Source organism: Macrobrachium rosenbergii, chromosome 51 (genome assembly GCF_040412425.1).
Source record: "Macrobrachium rosenbergii isolate ZJJX-2024 chromosome 51, ASM4041242v1, whole genome shotgun sequence".
In the NCBI taxonomy this organism is placed as follows: Eukaryota; Metazoa; Arthropoda; class Malacostraca; order Decapoda; family Palaemonidae; genus Macrobrachium; species Macrobrachium rosenbergii.
In genome coordinates, this window is record NC_089791.1 from 29345888 (window position 1) to 29368387 (window position 22500).

Sequence of the window (22500 nt, forward strand, 5' to 3'; positions counted from 1 at the left end):
TATATGGCGGATATTTTAATACTTGGCGGATATTTTAATACATGGCGGATATTGTAATATATGGCGGATATTTTAATACATGGCGGATATTGTAATATATGGCGGATATTTTAATACATGGCAGATATTGTAATGTATGGCGCATATTGTATATGGCGGATTTCATAGTATTTGTCGGATGTTTTATTATATGGCGGTTATTATAATATATGGCGGATATTTTAATACATGGCGGATATCATAATATATGACGTATATTTTATATGGCGGATATCATAGTATATGGCGGATGTTTTAATATATGGCGGATATTTTTATTTATGGCGTATATTATAATGTATGCCGGATGTTTTAATATATGGCGTATATTATAATGTATGGCGGTTGTGCTAATACATGGCGGATATTATAATATATGGCGGCTTATTATTTTAATATATGGCGGATAATTTAATATATGGCGGATATTATAATACTTGGCGGATATTTTTAATACATGGCGGATATTATAATACATGGCGATATTATAAGATATTCCGGATATTATAATATGTGGTGGATATTTTAATATATGGCGGATATTTTAATACTTGGCGGATATTTTAATACATGGCGGATATTGTAATATATTGCGGATATTTTCATAACAAATGTTTGAATCCAAGTTCCTTTCATTCTGTTTCTGTCGGTTGGGCCCTTCCCTGAGGTACACACCAGTCCATTCCTTACCTGAGGGCAAGACCTGTGCTGGCATAAACCAGCATAATTTGGACCATCAACCCAATTCTTTTCTACAACTACAACTGTAGAATAAATGACGATAATAAAAAAAAACACAACGCAAGCGTGGAAATACGATGATGACGCAGAAGGAATCAAGAAAAATATTGATAAAAAAATTAATTGTCATCTCGCAAGCATTTCTCGTCAGTAGCTTGAGGCAGAAACATTACAAATAACTGCATTAGCGACCACTACGAGACGCGGTGGAGAGAGAGAGAGAGAGAGAGAGAGAGAGAGAGAGAGAGAGAGGCTAATCTCCTTTCGTCCTACTTTCGTAGATGCTGATGTCTTCCTGGATCGACTGTGAGAAATGTCGAATTGACCGAATAACTTTTGTCCATTTTCTGGGTTGATTTTGTGCTTGTTGGTTTATCTGTCGAGTTTAATACATATATATATATATATATATATATATATATATATATATATATATATATATATATATATATATATATATATATATATATATATATATATATATATATATATTATTATGTATATATATATATATATATATATATATATATATATATATATATATATATATATATATATATACATATAGTGTGTATTCCATCCAACAGTAGAAGCTTTCCTTGCTTTGAATGATACAGACAGACAGACAGTCACAGACAAGACAGACAGCTCGTTGTTGCTGGTGTCTGTGGTGCCTTGTAACAACACGAGAAAGGGTGGATAAAATTGTTCTTCCTTTTCTTCCAGTTTCTACGGGACTTTCTATTCTTTCCACTTTCTTTCTTTTTTTTGTATCATTTTGCTCCTTCTCGTTTGCCGTTCTTGTTTTCTGTCGCCCCTTTTTTTTTTCTAAATCCTATTTTGTGTTTTAGTTCTTGCTCTGAAAAGGCTTCAGAGTAGCAAGCCACCAATCCTTTCAGTATTTTGGTCTTTTTCCGTGAGTTTGGTCTTTGTTTCAGTGTTTTGGTCTTTTTTCAGTGTCTTTTGGTCCTTTTCAGTGTTTTTGTACTTTAATGTTTTTGGTCTTTTTTCAATGTTTGGTCTTTTTTCAGTGTTTTGAGTCTTTTTTTCAGTGTTATTGGCCTTTTTTCAGTGTTTTTGGTCTATTTCAGTCTTTCTGGTTTTTTTTTTCGGTGTTTTTGTCTTTTTCAGTGTTTTTAGCCTTTTTCAGTGTTTTTGGTCTTTTTTCAGTGTTTTTGGCTGTTTTTTTCAGTGTTTTTGGTATTTTTCCAATGTTTTTGGCCTTTTTTCAGTGTTTTTTTCCAATGTTTTTGGCCTCTTTTCAGTGTTTTTGTTTTTATTCAATATTTTTCACCTTTTTTCAGTGTTTTTAGCCTTTTTCAGTGTTTTCAGTCTTTTTTCAGTGTTTTGGGTCTTTTTTTTCTCTCTAGCTCTTTCCCTGTCCGTTACCTATGGGCCCCACGTTAGGGTTGTAAGGTATGTTGCAAGTTCACTGACGCTTGCTGACTTCTTGTGGCAAGGGACTTAACCTTCCAGTCAGTTTTCCAGTTGTGATCAAATTCATCTTTACATTGTAATTGCTCAGAATTTCTCCAAAGTTTGACTCGATTTTAATAGGTTTTTTTGCAGATAATTAATTGTTTTATATAGATTCTATAGTTTTTTCTTAAATATTATGACGTAATACACATTTATATATCAGTTTTGTATTTTCGTAAATATTATGACGTAATGCCCTTTGTAGTTTTGTCACAAATTTAATATATCAGTTTTGTAGGCGTGTTCAAGAAGCTATGAAGGACGGCGTAAATTTGTACACTTCTTGTCAAAAATCTTATGACTCGCAGTAGACTCTATAATATAAGTTTTGTCACCCGTTTTTGAGACGGGGGGAAAATTGTCTACATCTTGTCACAAATTATTGAAAGAAAACATGAATCATGAAGCTTTTGTTATTTCGCAACCAAAATTTGTCCAAGTTCTGTATGAAAGTATGGAAATATAAAAGTATTCAAATTATAGAGAGAATGAAAGTAATCATTAAGCTTTTGCTAATTTGCAACCAAAAATTTGTCCAAGTTCTAGTATAAATTATGGAAAGAGAAAAGTAATAAACTAAACTTTTGTTATTTTGCAACCCGAAATTCTTCCAAGATCCGTCACAAATTATGGAAAAAAAAAAAAATGAATCAAATTATGGAAAGAAAAAAGTAATAAACTAAACTTTTGTTATTTTGCAAACCGAAATTCTTCCAAGATCCGTCACAAATTATGGAAAGAAAAAAGTGAGGAATCATTAACCTTTTGTTGTTTCGCAAAACGATCTTGTCAAGTGAAACAAGCGACTTGAAGCGTGGATTATCCGAGTATCTCATCTGCTCACGTTGGCGGTCACGTGACCATCGCAGAATCGGTCACGTGTCCCAGACGTCATCAGATTGTGTTTTTCCTCTCCCTGTTTTTTTGAGTTTTTCCTCTCCGTTTATCGTGGATCCGTGTGATTTATTTTTTTTTTTTCCAGTCTTTTGTGGAAGACTTTATTGACTTTATTTTTGTACCCGCTGTATCGTGTGAGGCCTCTGTTATCGTGTTTCGGTTTCATATATGTAATTCGTTTTTCATGAACTTTTGGTCTCGCTGTCTTGATGTGCATGTATATACCTGTGGTGTGCGTGTATGTATGCATGTATATATGCATGCATATATTTACGATGTACAGTATATATGCATGTATATATATACATATATATATATATATATATATATATATATATATATATATTATTTTCATATATTTACATATATACATATATATATATATATATATATATATATATATAAATAAAAAAAAATATATATATATACATATATAAGTACATATACATATATATGTATATAGATATGTATTTGTATGTTATATATATACATATACATGTATATATATGTGCGTGTAGAGAGAGAGAGAGAGAGAGAGAGAGAGAGAGAGAGAGAGAGAGAGAGAAAGACTGATGAGGCAGCAAGTAGACTCTTTATTTTTTTTTTTTTTTTCAAGCGTAGATGGAAGAGCACTCGCCACACGTTTCACGTATATATATTTGATATAATCGCGGGAACGAGACCACTCTCACGCGTATACTTCGTCCTGGAGTGAAATCTTCGGCACGTGTTAGTTTTTTTTTATTTGTCTCAGTACGGTGTGGTAGGTTTTTTTTCTATTTCAAGAATAGAATAATGGATAGGTGTGATGTTTTTATTTTGTTTCGTCGCCACTCGGGTTTGTTGCTGAATAATCTCGTTTCCTGCTTTTTGGAAACCTTATCCTTCTCTCTCTCTCTCTCTCTCTCTCTCTCTCTCTCTCTCTCTCTCTCTCCATACATACACACACACACACATATTATATGTATGTATATATACAGTATATATACTGTGTGTGTGTGTACGTATATATATATATGTATATATATACACATATATATATGTTCACTCTCACTCAACAACATTCCCAAACCTTAATATGTATTTTGATCAAGGTGGCCTTATGCCGGCCGTTCCAGGCTCTTACCAGGTCAGATAAATCCAGCAAATCGCTTATAATGTTCTTAACTGTCCTACATCTCGAACAATACGTGATTACAAAGTCAAAACTAAACACTACAAGGTTTTCCTTCAGTAAATCCCCTTCGGTTTCCCTGTGTGCAATCAGCATAGCTCTGTAATCCCCGGGATTACTTTTCGGATTACTGTGTCCTGTGAATCCCCTGAGATGAAGCGTTTGTCAATCTCCTTAAGGGATTAATTTCCCCTTTACCGAAGCGGCGTTGCCTTCTATATATAGTCTCTCTCTCTCTCTCTCTCTCTCTCTCTCTCTCTCTCTCTCTCTCTCTCTCTCTCTCTCTCTCTCTCTCTCTCTTATTTTTAGTTTCATATCCGGAGATTAACAGCTTGCCTTTATTTTCTTTGTAGGCGCAAAATTTCTTCTCTCTCTCTCTCTCTCTCTCTCTCTCTCTCTCTCTCTCTCTCTCTCTCTCTCTCTCTCTTATTTTTATACCCGGAGGTCAACAGCTTGTCTTTATTTTCTTTGTATAGGCATTCCCCCTTCTCTCTCTCTCTCTCTCTCTCTCTCTCTCTCTCTCTCTCTCTCTCTCTCTCTCTCTCTCTCTCTCTCTCTCTCCCCCTTATTTTCATACCCAGGAGTCAACAGCATGTCTTTATTTTCTTTGTTGGGGCATTTTTTCCTATCTCTCTCTCTCTCTCTCTCTCTCTCTCTCTCTCTCTCTCTCTCTCTCTCTCTCTCTCTCTCTCTCTCCATTTTTGTCCTTTTTTCACTCTCGTCTTATCATCTGAATGAGCTTGTTCATTTGCAGTGAGTTATTTCTTCTTAATATTTATTATTAATATTTATTGTCTCTTCCTGTTATTTATTATCTTTATATTTAATATCTACTCTTAATGCTTATTATCTCTTTTTAATATGTATTATCTTTTAGATATATTATCCCTTCTTGATATTTATGATCTCTTCTTAATATTTATCATTTTTTTATTATTTGTTATCTCTTTTTGATAATTATTTCCATTCCTAACATTTTTCATCTCTTATGAATATGTATTAGCCTCTTATAATATTTATTATATTCACCTAATATTTATTGTCTCTACTTAATATTTATTATATCCACTTAATATTTATGATCTCCTTTTAATATTTATTTTATCCACTTAATATTTATTATTTCATCTTAATATTTATTGTATCCACTTAAAATTTATTGTATCCACTTAATATTTATTGTCTCCTTTTAATATTTATTATATTCACGTAATATTTATTATTTCCTCTTAATATTTATTTTATCCACTCATTATTTATTATTTCCTCTTAATATTTATTGTATCCACTCAATATTTATTATCTCCTTTTAATATTTATTATATCCACGTAATATTTATTATTTCCTCTTAATATTTATTGTATCCACATAATATTTATTATATCCACTTAATATTTACTATTTCCTATTAATATTTATTATATCCTCTTAATATTTATTATATCCACTTAATGTTTATTATCTCCTTTTAATATTTATTATATCCTCTTAATATTTATTATCTCTATTTAATATTTATTATATCCACTTAATATTTATTATCTCCTTTTAATATTTATTATATCCATTTAATATTTATTATCTTTTAGTATTTATTATATCCACCTAACATTTATTATCTCCTTTTAATATTTATTATCTCCACTTGTTATTCAATATCTTTTAGTATTTATTATATCCACCTAATATTTATTATCTCCTTTTAATATTTATTATGTCCACTTATTATTTATTATCTTTTAGTATTTAGTATATCCACCTAATATTTATTATCTCCTTTTGATATTTATTATGTCCACGTATTATATATTATTTTTTAGTATTTATTATATCCACCTAATATTTATTATATCCACTTACTATTTATTATCTCTTCTTAAAGTTTACTTTTGTTATGATTATTATTTTTATCTCTTCTTAAAGTTTACTTTTGTTATGATTATTATTGTTGTTTTTGTTGTTCTTTTTGTTGTTGTTTTTGTTAATCTGCTGATCCTTTGTACAAATCCGATAAAGGAGATTTTAATGATATAGATATCATTCGATAATGTAATTGTTCTTTGTCTTTGTATAATGCCGTGAGCGACGCTTTTATCACTTAATTGTCTCTGTTTTCAACAAAAACCTTCCATCATCAAAGTTACTTTTGAGATCTTTATGGATGCAATCCGTTCAAATAAGACCTTAGAACAGCATTCCTGAGCCTGAGTTTTGAAATACCTTTTTTTTTTTTTTTTTTACTAACTTCAGGCAAGCCTGCTGAAGTTTGAAATAAATCCTTTTTTTTATATATTTTTTTAATCTCAGTCAAGCCTGCTGAAGGAATTAGCACCCTTTCAGTTCAGTATCGTTGACCTTCCTTGTTGTGACGCCATTATTTACAAACTAGTCAGTCATTCTCCTTCTTCTTCTGTTTATTGTTGTCGTTGTTCTTGTTGTTCTTCTTCTTCTTATTTTGTCAGCTTAATCCGTAGTCGGGGTCGCTGTTTTTATTGAGCCTATCCCAGCTGTTGCTATCTTTGGCTCATTCCATGTTAGGTTTTGACAGATTTTTTACAGAAGGATGCTCTTCCTGACTACCCACCCCTCCCTATTTATCCGATCTTGGGACTGGCCAAGGACCTCCTTGGGACCGGCGCTGAGGTGGTCTGGCTTCCTTCTCCCCCCCTCCCCCTCCCCCCCCCCCCTCCCCCTCCCCCAGAAAGTTCCCTGTAATCATCTCCCTCGAGATTTTCTTCTGGTTGCTGATTTAATTAACGAATTGATCACCAGACGTAATCTTTCCCCCCTCCTCCCCCTACCCCACCCCCTCATTCCATTCCCCTCCTACCCCCCACCCCTACCCCTGGGGGATTTTCTCTGTACAGATCCTTAATTAAGTCTTTGAAGGTGTCTTGGCTCTTGTAACCTGGACGTTGGGTTTACTTTGCATAATAATAATAATAATAATAATAATAATAATAATAATAATAATAATAATAATAAAATAATAACAACGGTGAAGAAATCCACGCTAATGTAGGTGTACAGTACACACACACACACACACACACACACACACATATATATATATATATATATATATATATATATATATATATATATATATATATATATATATATATATATATATATATATATATATATATATATATATGTTATTATTTTCCATCAAATCCCAAAGTTCATATCTCTTTTATTTCATGCGACAGAGTTTGTTAGGAATAATAATAATAATAATAATAATAATAATAATTATTATTATTATTATTATTATTATTATTATTATTATTATTATTATTATTATTATTATTTTCCCTCAGATCCCAAAGTTCATATCTCTTCTATTTCATGCAGCAGACACGAACTAATGGCATATTTCGAGTTATTATTATTATTATTATTATACCATCAGATCTGAAAGTTAATATCTTTAATTTCATGAGACAGACGCGAACTAATGGCATATTTTGAGTTCATATTTCTAATTAATATTTCGATTTAATATTCCCAGTCGCAAACATCTTTTCGTACTCTGTGTTCATAGCTCGTTAGAAAACTTCGTCGTTGAAATTTAATGGCCGCCCAGATGTTTTTTTCTTCCCAATTAATTTTGTATAAATTTTTTTTTCTACATATACTAAACGATGCAGTTAGGTTTAATGCAGCTGAAATGGGTGGGTGACTGCAAAGGAGTGCAATTACACTGCCTGCATATGACCACTATGGGGAGGGCGGACAGCAGGCAATAATAATAATAATAATAATAATAATAATAATAATATTATTATTATTATTATTATTATTATTATTATTATTATTATTATTATTATTATTATAATGAACACCATATTCTTTAGGAGCTTGAATTTCAAGTCAGTGGCCCCTCTGGTGGGCTTGCTCCATATGAGTAGGATTCTTCTAATGAATAATAATAATAATAATAATAATAATAATAATAATAATAATAATAATAATAATGAATACCATGTCCTTTGGAAGCTTGAAATTCAAGTCAGTGGCCCCTTTGGTGGGCTTGTTCAATATGAGTAGGGGTCATCTTCTTTACAATAATAATAATAATAATAATAATAATAATAATAATAATAGGATCTTCATCATTCAATTAATTTTATTTACTTATTTTCCTATTTCTTTAATTTGATGTACATTAATTATTTAATACTGATTTCTTAAGTTAGCCTTATGCCAGCTGCTTGCTTGTGCTTGCTCCTTCCTTCCTTCCTTCCTTCCTTCCTTCCTTCCTTCCTTCCTTCCTTCCTTCAGAACGCGACCACGACGACGATCAGCCATGCACGTGTTGAACCGGTCACGTGACGCCAGAGAAAGGACCCCATTGATCGTCAATTAAGTTGGGATTAGGAGGAGTCTCAAACTGGGGACTCTGGGCAAAGGAGAAGCCTCTGTCGGTATTATCATTAACTCGTTCTATTATTAGCAGTGGTCGAGGTGGTTACGCATTTCGTAGGAGGCAGTCGATGTCTGGAGATAATCTGAGATGAAAGGTTCGTGGAGGAAGCAGGCGAAGATATTTCAGTCGCTTGTGGCTTGTACTCCATCTGAGGTTTGTTTGTGTTCGTGTGTGTGTGTGTGTGTGTGTGTGTGTGTATATATATATATATATATATATATATATATATATATATATATATATATATATATATATATATTTCAGAAAATATGGCTGCTACAATTTTAAAGGACACATATATGCATTTCATAGCTTCAATGCTTTAAGATGTGATGAAAGAATTTATGGAGTCAGATGGAAGTAGGTCGAGAGACTCGAGGTAAAATCTTTGTGTTCAGCAAATAGTTTGATTCCTCAGCAATATTGCCGGTCAGGTGATCTTCCGAAGTGTTATGTATATTCGTGAGTACGTGCGTTAATTTGATCTAGATTACGCCAAAATCTGCCCTAAAAAGTGAGTTTGATCGTTCATTAACGTGATAGAACTGCAGTTGTCTAGACGTAGCTTTGGAGAGGATCCAGGCTTAAATCGGGCAGATAAGGTAGAGTTTGAAATCTCTGTTTTTATGGGAGAAAATTGAACTTGTGATTTTTACTATGATTTTCTAATCATTATGAACTTTTGAACTGGTGTGGGAGATTTAATATGAATATTCATACCTCTTTCATATTATTGTTTTGTCATGTTACGTTTGCCATATCTTGGCTATGCATTTTACACTTTCCATTATTGTGTTTTGCATTTCATATATTTTTGGGAGTTTTCTATCATGTTTGATTCTTCCGACAGATGTCTGTGGACAGATGTCGGTGGACAGTGTGGACTGTTTCGAATAACATGTGGTAGACTGTTTTTTTGACATGACTAGTTATTGATTTGGGGAGTATGTGAGTTTGGATATTTTCAGGCTATTAGCCATAGTGAGACTTCTTTAATCAGAAGTGTTTTGCAGTTTAGAGTTTAGTTATCTAACTCGATATTTCATTTATTATGCATTTCTAATCTTTGCTTTGTTTTATTCATTTCTTGTTGGGTTATTTGAATAATAAACCTATTTTTGTAGAAACTATTGCGTTTCTTTAAATGGTCCATTTAGTTGATTTGGTGAGAAGGAGTGCGATTCGGGTGGGTGAACCGGAAAACGATGAGAGAGAGAGAGAGAGGCGATACACAGAGAGAGAGAGAGAGGTGATACACGGTGAGAGAGAGAGAGAGAGAGAGAGAGAGGGAGAGAGAGAGAAGAGAGAAAGAGGAGAAAAATAGATGTAAGTGTTGCCGTGAGCGAACGTTCATACGCCTCCGTTTCACGAATAAAGATCGTTGGAGCACGTTACGTACACCTTCAAAAAGGTGTTAATTCTGTCCTCGTTACAGAAAAATTGGTGGCAGCATGATTTTAACGTCTTTAGTGATGGCGAAAGAGGGAGATTGCTAATAGACTAATTGGTAACGTTGATGCCCAAGGCATAGGCGACTTCACCTAAGAGCTAAGGCGACGGGTCAGTGTTGAATGACTGAGTAGGTCGTGATTACGTGTGAAATGCGGGGAACCTTTTTTTCCGTTTCTATTCGAGTACTGGGAGTGGGGAGTTGTGAAATAGATCTGGATGATCTCTAGAGCAATTTTGGGGTTAACAAAATACCCAAATAAGTGTGAATAGTGGCGATTGTGAGTTAATTACGCAAAGTGATGATTCAACAAGAAACGCGCTGGGTGTCTTTTTTGCTTAGTCGTCGAGTAGGTGACGTCAGGCTGCACACAGCTCTGTTGAGAGATAGGTACTTCGTTTTCTGTTTCAAAATTGGTAAGTACCCCATTCTCGTAAGTTGCGCAGAACGCCGTTTTCTGTTCTTCTTTTAGGGGGGTAACTTGTGCCTTTCTCTAGTGTTCTTTTGGTTTCTCTTTTTATATTGTTACGCTCAGGGCGTGTGATTACTCACAAAATGCCGGACGATGCAGCAAGCACATCCCAATCAATTGTGGTGCATAAAGTGACGAACATTAGCGGGAATTACAAATTTTAAAGGGCTAGTTGATGGAAAGCTAACCCAAAATATAGAAACTTTCATTGAGTCAGGGAACAATTATCTGAATTCCAAGAAAATTACGAATGGCGCTGAAGCTTTAACAGAGGCTAAATCATTTCTGGATTTAGATAAAGGAGATATTGGGGAAACGAGCACGCAGTTTCGGGTTCAGAAGGTGTAAAACTTGGAATGAACTGCAGAAATTTCTACGAGCTACCTATGGCGGAGTTCAACGTGAATGCGCAGTTCGGAATTTGCGAGAGTTTCTCAAAATAAAGAAGGGCAATGATTCACTAGTCACATACAGTGCGAATTTATTTGATGCAGTAGTTGAATTAAAGAAATCTATAACAGGTTCTCCATGGGTAACTGGGAATAATATCTCCTTAGATAATTTTGAAAGATTGTTACACTTTGCTTGCCTTTTAACGTCAGTCCCAGATGTAATTGTAGATAGTTTTGATAAGAGAATTGATCAGGATACAGATGAATCCTTTTTGTTTGCACAGATTAACAAAATCTAGCAAAATGCCCGACACTGGACAGTAGTTTTGTACAGGAGGTGCAAAGATGTCAGCTGCGGTTTCCAAACCACAGAATAATGATAGTCGCTCGCATTCGGGAAATGATGCAACAGCGAAGACATGTGCACGAGTAGAATCGAAGAAAATTCCAGAGAGATCAGTCACAACGATACGTTGTTTTAATTGTGATAAAATAGGCCATAGTAAAGTCAAATTGCAGAGTGAGATATTGTTCAGTTTGCAAATCTTCAGATCATGGATGGAGATTTTGCCCAGCCACAAAGAATAGAGATTATTCAGGAAGTCCGGGGAGGTTTTTCTAGATATGACAGGAGAATTCCACATGATGCAAGTTCTAGATACACAAAGGAACAGCAGAATTTTCACAAGATAAGTTCGAAAACGGACACAGGATAATGACTAATCAGGTCGTAGAGTCACTAGAACCTAGGCCGATTGTACGTGGATTCTCTAATGGCAATGAAATTTTTATTTTCATTGATTCTGGTAGCTCAGTTAACTTAGTAAATGCTGACCTTTTTCACTCGAGGTTTCCAGAGTGCAAATTAGTCCCTTCTAGTGAGACAGTGTGTGATGTACAAGCGAGGAAACTGAATATTTTAGGTTCGACATTTCTTACGCTTTGTATCGGTGGAAAGACAATAGTAGAATCATTTTTGGTCATAGAAGGATTAGCCTTAGGTGAAATGGTTTGCTAGGACACCCTTCTTGTATGCGACATAACATCAACATTCTTACGGGAGTTCAGGGGATTACAATAGGTGAGTCAGGTTGTTTTGTTCCATATACACAGGAAAAAAACTTGTGAGAAACTTAAGACACAGTCGGAGACATGTGTAACACATTCATTAGAGAGTGAAGATATTCCGCAAAGATCTTTCAAAGGATTTTTGTTGGAAGATATTGAACTGCAACCGCGAGTTCCTACATTAGTTAAAGTGTCGCTGAAAGAGAAAAAGTTTCCTTCTCAAGTGTGCGTTGTTGAGGGAACCGAGAAATTCAAAGACGTTGTGAGTGCGGTGTCAGTGAATGAAATTTCAGTCGCAGGCGTGACTTCAGTAGAATTAGTTAGCTATCAAGACTCAGTGAAAAATATCACAAGGGTACTTATGTAATTGATTTTGAAGAGTTTAATGAAGAGCATAAATTAGTGAGTTTTGTGGAGACGGGAATATGTTTCCTAACGAGGAGCAACAGTTCCGAAGTCAGGTTCTACATGAACACTTGGCTAAAGTTGATTATCCTGAATATTCAGATAAAGTAGAAAGTGTTGAAAGAATATCTAGATATTATTGCTTTGAAAGGAGATAAATTAGGAGTTACAGATGTTTTAGAACATTCAATCCGCCTAGAAAAGGGTACAAATCCCATATATATTCCAGCATATCGAATTCCTTTTAAGATCAGGGAAGAAGTAGAAAAGAAGTTCAGAAGTGGGAGTTGAAGGCATTATCAGACCGTCAATTCTCCGTTTAATTTTCCTTTGCTTGCAGTTCTAAGAAAGACGGTAGTATCAGAGTTTGTGTAGATTTTCGTAAATTGAATGAAAAAACATGCCCAGATAGATATCCTGTAGCTTGTTTGCCTGATTGATTTGTTTGTTGAAATCGGTGGCAAGAATATATATTCATCTATAGATCTTATGCAAGGGTTTTTACAAGTTCCCCTTTGTGAGAGTAGCCGTAAATATACAGCATTTTCGGTACCAAAGGGACATTACGAGTTTAATAGGATGCCTTTTGGATTACAAGGGTCCCCAATAACATTTACTAGACTGGTTAACACAGTACTTCATGGCTTGTTAGGAAAGTCGGTGTTTGTGTACATGGATGACATTCTCATATGCACAGATACAATTGAAGAACATCTAAAGGTGTTAAAAGAAGTCCTTAAGCGATTACGGTTCGCTGGGTTAAAGGTCAAATTGGCCAAATGTGAGTTTCTGAAGAGAAAAATTGTCTATTTAGGACATGTTATCTCTAAAGAGGAGTTAGAGTGAATGATGAGAAAGTTAAAGCCATTGTGAATTTTCCAGTTCCCAAAACCAGGAAACAGATTCGTTCGTTCCTAGGTATGTCGGGTTTCTTTCGCCGTTTTGTGCGGAATTTTTCTACAATAGCGTCTCCATTGACAGATTTGTTACGAGAAGACGTTAAGTTTGTTTGGGATGATAGTCAACAATTAGCTTTTGAGAAGCTTAAGAACGCTTTGGTGAACCCACCAGTTTTGAAGTTTCCAGATTTTAGTCAACCGTTCACCTTAGTGACTGACGCGAGTCAGGAAGGTATAGGTGCGTGTTTGATGCAGAAATTTGAGGGGAAATTACACCCAATTGCTTTTATAGCAGAAAGTTCAAAACACGTGGTAGTAACGAAAGGCTGATGTCAGTTGTGGACAAGGAGGCTTTCGCAGTCGTCTCTAGCCTTGTTCATTTTAAGATGTTGTTGTTGGGAAATAAAGTTGAGATTTTTACAGATCATCAACCGTTGTTAGAGCTTTTAATAAGCCAAATTTGTCGCCCAAGAGAGCACGTTGGTTCCTAACATTGAGAGATTTTGATGCAAACCTCAAATACATTGAAGGTAAGCATAATGTAGTTGCAGATGCATTGAGCAGATATTTTCCGGTCGAGGAGGAGGAAATACACACCGAATCCTGTGTGGGTGAAGAGAGTAAATATTTGGTGTCTAATGTCTCTGATATTAGTAGTTCTGAGAGATCGCATGTAGAGGACATACACGTTCTACAGTGCATACTTCGGGAGAAATAGTGAGTCGGCAGTCTCGGGAGAGATTGTTATTCGTGATAGTGAGAGTAACGCAGTGTGTTATATTACAGGTGAAAATGTCACTTGGGACATAGGCTTGCTGGAACAAAAGCAAGATGAAGATAAATTGTTGTCAGATGCTAAGGCATTTCTTAAGGGAGTTTCACCGAAGAAAGGGTATAAGTTGCCTTTTTCTGGTCTAGAGTTGGAGAATAATTTATTGGTGAGGAAAGTTAAGTATAACTTATGAAGTACTCGAAGCATGGGTGAGATTACACAAATCATCGTGCCAGAGAGTCTAGTACCACAAGTTCTAGACATTGTACATTGTAAATTTGGTTCTCCTCATTTGGTGTAGACAAGACGTATGAAAACGTCAGGTCAAAGTTCTTTTGGAAAAAATATGTTTTCCGCAGTAGAAGCCTTTGTGAAGAAGTGTGCTATTTGCAATGCGAATAAGCCAGCGACGACAGTGTCGTGTCGTTTGGGTTCATATCCCATACCACATAGGCCGTTTCAGAGAGTGCATATGGATATTCTGGGTAACTTCTCAGAGTCCGCTTATGGTTATAGACATTTATTAGTAGTTGTTGATGAGTTGACTCGCTTTGTCGAGATTTTCCCACTGAAATACAAATCAGCTGAGGAAGTTGCTATAAGCGTTCTTTAAGGGGATAATTTGTCGATATGGTGTTCTGAATGTCTGATCACAGACAATGGTAGGGAGTTTATTAATAAGACTTTAGACGGTCTTGCTAATTTGTTGGGGATAAAGAAAGTATCTATAATCCCATATAGACCTGAAGCAAATGGGTTGTGTGAGAGGGCGAATCGGAAAGTAATCGAAGCTTTGCATGACGGTGGGAGGTTCCGATACACATTGGGACAGATCTTTGGATGAAGTGCGATATAGTATCAATACTATGATGAATGACACAATTAAGATATCTCCAGCAGAAGCTTTGTATGGATACAAGTTGAAAGGACCTTTTGATTTGTTACCAGAGCGAGTTCAGGGTGATGTTACGGTCACTTCGTTGATAAATACAGCGAGAGAAAGATTTGCGTATCAGTAAAGAACTTGAACTTAGTTCGCGTGCAATGGTAGAGAAAAGTAACGCGAAATCGAGGGGAGTAGCTTTTTCGATGGGTGATAGAGTGTTTGTTAAAGTGAATGTTCGGAATGATCTGAATTATAAGTTAAGTCCGAAGTTCCACGGACCTTTTGAGATTGTAGAGATCAAAAGAGGGAATAGATTTGTAGTTAAAGATGTAAACACTGGAGTGACGAAATTGACCCATATTTCGAAGTTAAAGAAAGTTGGGATGTAATGGAATGTTTGTATATATATGATATTTTTTTTTTTTTTTTGTCTCTTGTTCATTTTGGATGTTGAAGTTCTTAATCATTTGTTTTCGGATGATTTTAGGAATTGAGACATGGGCTAGTTTCATACGAGATTTGACCCGTGTGTTAGTGTGTTATTGTGTTAGGATGTATTTTATCATCTGACGCAATATCTTTGTTGTTTAGGATTATTTTTTTTTGGGGAGGTACTTAGTATATCGGACCGAACAAGTCTGATCTTTTTTTTCGGGTTGGGAGATCGTGTTTGAGTATTTGGATTTTTTTTTTCCTCAGTTCCTTTTTTTTTTTTTTTTTTTAAATGAAGGGAGCTGTGTTGTGAGTAGTTGTAGTTGTTGAGATCATGGGAGCGATTGCCATTACGTCAATTGCTATTTTGTTGAGAGTTAGTCAGGTGTTGCGAAATGTTTGCTAACCGAGTAGAACTTTCATGTCTTTTACGAGATATGATACCTTTTAGTGTTTGGATAGGATTCTCAGTATTTTTTTCTGTTTGGATAGAATTTTTTTTATGAGTGAGTTCCGTAGAGTTGTTGTGCTTAGTAGTGAGTTGACTGTGATTATTCTGAGATACAAACTTGGAATTAGTTCACATTGTGAGTGTTTGATTTTTGCATTAGTAGTTTTGGTTTGGTTCAGTAACATGAAACCTTTTTGTTATTAGACCTTTTTCGAGTGTTTTTGGGAGACTCAGTAGTGACATGGGATAGATTAGAAACCATGTTCGTTTTGGGAGATCAATATCAAGGTTCGGGAGTTGATTGTAAGACGAGTTGTACTTTAGTTAGAGAGAGGTGTGTGTGTGACAGTAGTATTTTCCAGTTGCGAGTTGTGTCTGTGGGTGGTTGTGAATTATCATTAGTTCATAGACAGACTCCGACAGAATGTGACTTTAGACAGTTCCTGCGAGATTACCACATCCGAGTCCACCAGTACTCTTCCTGCTGTGTTTTTTTACAAGGAGTATGCAGACAATGATGTGCCAGAGCAACAAGTCGACGACATTCGTTCATCGAGGTCGAGCAGTTCGATTCATCCTGCAGAATCCTGTCTCACGGAATTTCTCGTACTTAGCGTGCTGTATTCAACAGTTCCGAGAAGATAATTATGCGTCATACGATAACGAGCATTTGGTAGTGGAGGTACCTACAAACAAGGTGCCAATGGCGGTTCCACCGTTGGAAGACATTGACGATCCCGTGATGTTCCAGTATCAGAATATATTATGCCGACAATTTTAATTGTCTTAATAGCTGTTTACTGATAATTCTTGTTGTGGGGTAGTAAAGCTTATTCGTGTTGGTAAGATTACATGTAAAGGCTCTAAGAACTCAACCCCAGTGACTTTGGAAGTGCGTCATGAGAGCAGTCCTTAAAGCTGCAGTGCAGTAGACATTGCTAATTGAGCATAGTCCTATTCTGTTATGTTTTATACATATGTTTTGTTTTAGTTTGCCGTTAAGGAGAGCGAGAGCGGCTCTTATGTGGTGGTGAGCTCTATTTCAGAAAATATGGCTGCTACAATTTTAAAGGACACATATATGCATTTCATAGCTTCAATGCTTTAAGATGTGATGAAAGAATTTATGGAGTCAGATGGAAGTAGGTCGAGAGACTCGAGGTAAAATCTTTGTGTTCAGCAAATAGTTTGATTCCTCAGCAATATTGCGGTCAGGTGATCTTCCGAAGTGTTATGTATATTCGTGAGTACGTGCGTTAATTTGATCTAGATTACGCCAAAATCTGCCCTAAAAGTGAGTTTGATCGTTCATTAACGTGATAGAACTGCAGTTGTCTAGACGTAGCTTTGGAGAGGATCCAGGCTTAAATCGGCAGATAAGGTAGAGTTTGAAATCTCTGTTTTTATGGGAGAAAATTGAACTTGTGATTTTTACCATGATTTTCTAATCATTATGAACTTTTGAACTGGTGTGGGAGATTTAATATGAATATTCATACCTCTTTCATATTATTGTTTTGTCATGTTACGTTTGCCATATCTTGGCTATGCATTTTACACTTTCCATTATTGTGTTTTGCATTTCATATATTTTTTGGGAGTTTTCTATCATGTTTGATTCTTCCGACAGATGTCTGTGGACAGATGTCGGTGGACAGTGTGGACTGTTTCGAATAACATGTGGTAGACTGGTTTTGACATGACTAGTTATTGATTTGGGGAGTATGTGTGAGTTTGGATATTTTCAGGCTATTAGCCATAGTGAGACTTCTTTAATCAGAAGTGTTTTGCAGTTTAGAGTTTAGTTATCTAACTCGATATTTCATTTATTATGCATTCTAATCTTTGCTTTGTTTTATTCATTTTCTTGTTGGGTTATTTGAATAATAAACCTATTTTTGTAGAAACTATTGCGTTTCTTTAAATGGTCCATTTAGTTGATTTGGTGAGAAGGAGTGCGATTGGTGGGTGAACTGAAAACGATGAGAGAGAGAGAGAGGCGATACACAGAGAGAGAGAGAGAGAGGTGATACACGGTGAGAGAGAGAGAGAGAGAGAGAGAGAGGAGGAGAGAGAGAGAGAGAGAGAAAGAGGAGAAAAATAGATGTAAGTGTTGCCGTGACGTTCATACGCCTCCGTTTCATGATTAAAGATCGTTGAGCACGTTACGTACACCTTCAAAAGGGTGTTAATTCTGTCCTCGTTACATATATATATATATATATATGTATACGTATATGAAATTTTTTATCACACCGTGATTTATATACTATCATGAAGCTACAAATGTCGCTTAATATCAAATTCAGGCTACCTCGGGAATATCCTCGATGGGGAATTATCACCGAAGGGGAATTTATAAGTGGTAAATGGATTGGTACTGCCGGGTCTCGATCCCTCGACACAGATGCTTATCCAGCGACTCCAGTCGACGGTCTGCCCACTGCGGTACCAATCCATTTACCACTTATAAATTCCCCTTCGTGATATTCCCCATCGTGATATTTGAGGTAGCGTGAATTTGATATTAGCCTAAGCGACATTTGTAACTTCATGATCGTATATTTGTGTATATACATATATATATATATATATATATATATATATATATATATATATATATATATATATATATATATGTATGTATGTATGTATGTATGTATGTATATGTTACAGGCAGATATGAAACCAGGCATTTGCAAACATGAAATTTCAGGCAGATAGCGAAATGCCCTTGCAGACATTCGATCCCCCCAGGGGCTAGTACTAAACACGCCGAGACAGTAACTTTAACCTTAAATAAAATAAAAACTACTGAGGCTAGAAGGCTGCAATTTGGTATGTTTGATGATTCCAATTTGCAGCCCTCTAGCCTCAGTAATATTTAAGATCGGAGGGCGGACAGATAAAGTGTGGACGGACAGACAAAACCGGCACAATAGTTTTCTTTAACAGCAACTAAAAGGGATTTCAGTAGAAATCGCATCCAGAGATCCAAGAAACCCGAGAAGTGAGGTGTTCAATATATATATATATATATATATATATATATATATATATATATATATATATATATATATATATATATATATATATATATATATATATATATATATATATATATATATATATATATATATATATATATATATATATATATATATATATATATATAGCCTTTGTGTTTCCATTAGTCATGGTTCAGTAAGCAAAGAAAATTAATAATTCAACTTTTTTTTTTTACTTACAGTGACTTTGCAAAGGCAAAACATCGGGACGACAAAAAAAAAAAAATCACTCGAGGTAACAAAGAGATTTGGAATATTTTTGGTTCACTTCTGTTTTTTTTTTTTTTCCTTCGTCACTTTTTTTTTTCAAGGCCACAAACTCTGCATCACAAATGTTGACCCGACGAAACGAAAACATGAGTATTGTTTGTGTGTGCATTGGTACATGTTTGTATTGCATTTATGCTTGCACAGAGGAGATGCAAGCACATGCAGGCATGATTTTATATGGGTTAGTTTCTCCCTTGGGTTTGTTGGAGTCTTGATAAAATTAAATAATAGGTATTTTTACATATATTATTTTTGTATTTTAATAGAATATTCTGCTTTTACCAGATGAAGACGAGTGTAGGAATTACTAAGAACTGTTATTTTATATTTTAAAAAATTGCTAATATATGAGGTTGGAAACATCAACTTAATCAAATGGTTTTTTTTCCCAGATGAAGACGAATACTTGAGTAATAAAAACTGTTATTGTACTTATACACACACACACACACACACACACACACACATTATACACACACACATATATACACATATATATATATATATATATATATATATATATATATATATATATATATATATATAAAATGCTAATATATGAGGTTGTAAATATCAACATGATGACGGTTTATTTGGCTTGTTACCACAAAAATGTCACAAGTGAGACTGGAAGTTGTAACAACATGTCGGAAACTTGTCGCTCTTGTCATTGGGAGACCAAGTTTGCCTCATTAATAGCACGGGCTCTTGTTCCTGAGCATCCCGTAGATCGGAAACTTGTCTGAGACTTGTCTGAGATTCATCACGGCACGGACTTTGAGCTGTAGACAGTCTCCGACAAGCTCAGACCGACATCTCTCTCTCTTTCTCTCTCTCTCTCTATTCAGACGTGACTCAGACAATCGAGCAAAGTCTTACGTCGCAAAAAGGCTGAAATATTTAAAGACTGGTAACGAGCAGTGTTGCCCAAGGTAGCTTCTGTGAATAGGAATAGAGGCTTACGTAGGCAACTGAATCGTGTAGTTTCACAGTCATAACGCCGTCCTAGGCGGAGGTTGCAAATCATCATCATAAATCGAGGGATTAGTCACATTCCCTGCAGTACTCCGTGACATCCTTTGGCGCGGCTCCCTCTACTTCTTCTTCTCCTCTCTTCTTCTTCTTCTTCTTCTTCTTCTTCTTCTTCTTCCGCTTATTGAGGACAGGAATATCATTAACCCTAATTTCAAAGCCGTGTGGTAGACGCAGTACGCAGTGATTCGTCCCAGATGACTCCGATTGCCATCTCTATCATTGAGACTGAGGTTGAAACTCTTAATGGTCTGTTTTCCAACGATGACCGGTGCTCTTTCGACTTCAATAGCAGACTGGATCATTTCGTTATTTTTTTTTCTTTTTTTCATTTAACGGTGTAGACTTAGTTGCTGCAAGTATCCCATTTTTAGTTTTCTGTAAAAGAAAACTATTGTGCCGGCTTTGTCTGTCCGTCCGCACTTTTTCTGTCCGCACTTTGTCTGTCTGCCCCTAGATCTAAAAAACTACTGAGTCTAGAGGCTAGCCGCTAGAGGCTAGAGGGCTGCTGATCATCCACTCTCCAATCATCAAACATACCAAATTGCAGCCCTTTAGCATCAATAGTTTCTATTTTATTTAAGGTTAAAGTTAGCCATGATCGTGCTTCTGGCAACGATATAGGATAGTCTACCACCGAGCCGTGGTTAAAGTTTCATGGGCCGCGGCTCATACAGCATTGTACCGAGACCACCGAAAAGATAGATCTATTTTCGGTGGCCTTAATTATACGCTGTACAGAAAACTCGATGGCGCCGAAGAAACTTCGGCGCATTTTTTACTTGTTCTTATTAACTACCAGTAGGAAATACCTTATAGGAGACGTTTGCTGTTTAGCTCCTCTCACTTAAGTGTGTTTTGCCCAAAGAGGAAATCGCATCTGACTCCATTTATCCTCTTGGGTTGGTTTTTCGTTCTTGTGACAAATGGTGTATTTTGATTATTTACAAAGTTGAAGTTTTCGAGCCCTGTTCCGTATTCGGTTCTTTGTTAATGTTTGTTTGTTTATATTTTTAGTCTGACGTATGAGAACTTATCGAAATGTTAAATTGGCCAGGAGTTTTTTTATTTGTTTGATTTTTATTGTTTCATCTTTTGATTTGCATCCTCGACTAAAGGTTGAGAGCTATTTTAACTTCATGGGAGCTATTTTAACTTCGTGAGAGCTATTTTAACTTCATGGGAGCTATTTTTAGCTTCATGAGAGCTGTTTTAACTTCATGAGAACTATTTTTAATTTCATGAGGGCTGTTTTAACTTCATGAGAGCTATTTGAACTTCAAGAGAGATATTTGAACTTCATGAGAGGTACTTTAACTCCATGAGAGCTATTTTAACTTATGGGAGCTATTTAACTTCATGAGAGCTATTTTTAACTTCTTGAGGGCTATTTTAACTTCATGAAAGCTATTTTAACTTATGTGAGCTATTTTAACTTCATGAGTTATTTTTAACTTCATGAAAGCTATTTTTAACTTCTTGAAAGCTATCTTCCCTTCATGAGAGTTATTTGAACTTCATGAAAGTTATTTTACCTTCATGAAAGCTATTTAACTTCATGAAAGCTATTTTAACTTCATGAGAGCTATTTTAACGTGTATGTATCTTCCATGGCTTACTTTTGACTTCTGAAATAAGTGTATTTTTATAAATTGGCGAACATTTATTTTCATATTTCACTCATTATTTTTAATGCTATTCCTTACATTTGGTCTGTCAGTGTTCAGGTAAGATTACTCACTTGAAACCTTAAACTTATTTCACAACACCAAAGGATTACATACGAAACCCGTTGGCAATTTGAAGTCTTCCCTGGGGTAGAAATGGTATTTTGGGGTCACTGTTGGACGCGAAATTCTTAATTCTTAATCAGATGAACTTGTTAAGAATTTGTCACCAAGGAATTTTGGGACTGAAGCTAGAATTTCCAGTAAGGTGAGGCCAACGAGCTCTTGTATACATTACGTAAAGTGATAACGGGTCTTATTTCTGTCATGCGTTTGTAATGTTAATTTTTTTGTATTTTTTTAAGCATGAGGATTAGATGTGTAATATTAGATGTATATATATATATATATATATATATATATATATATATATATATATATATATATATACATACATAAATATATATATACAT

The 22500-nt window shown here is 35.1% G+C and overlaps 1 protein-coding gene across 1 annotated transcript in view; it reads left to right on the forward strand.

Moving 5' to 3' along the window:
• The window catches only part of LOC136833241 (uncharacterized), a 474008-nt gene that overhangs the window by 228694 nt on the left and 222814 nt on the right, over positions 1 to 22500 (forward strand). The window lies entirely within an intron of this gene.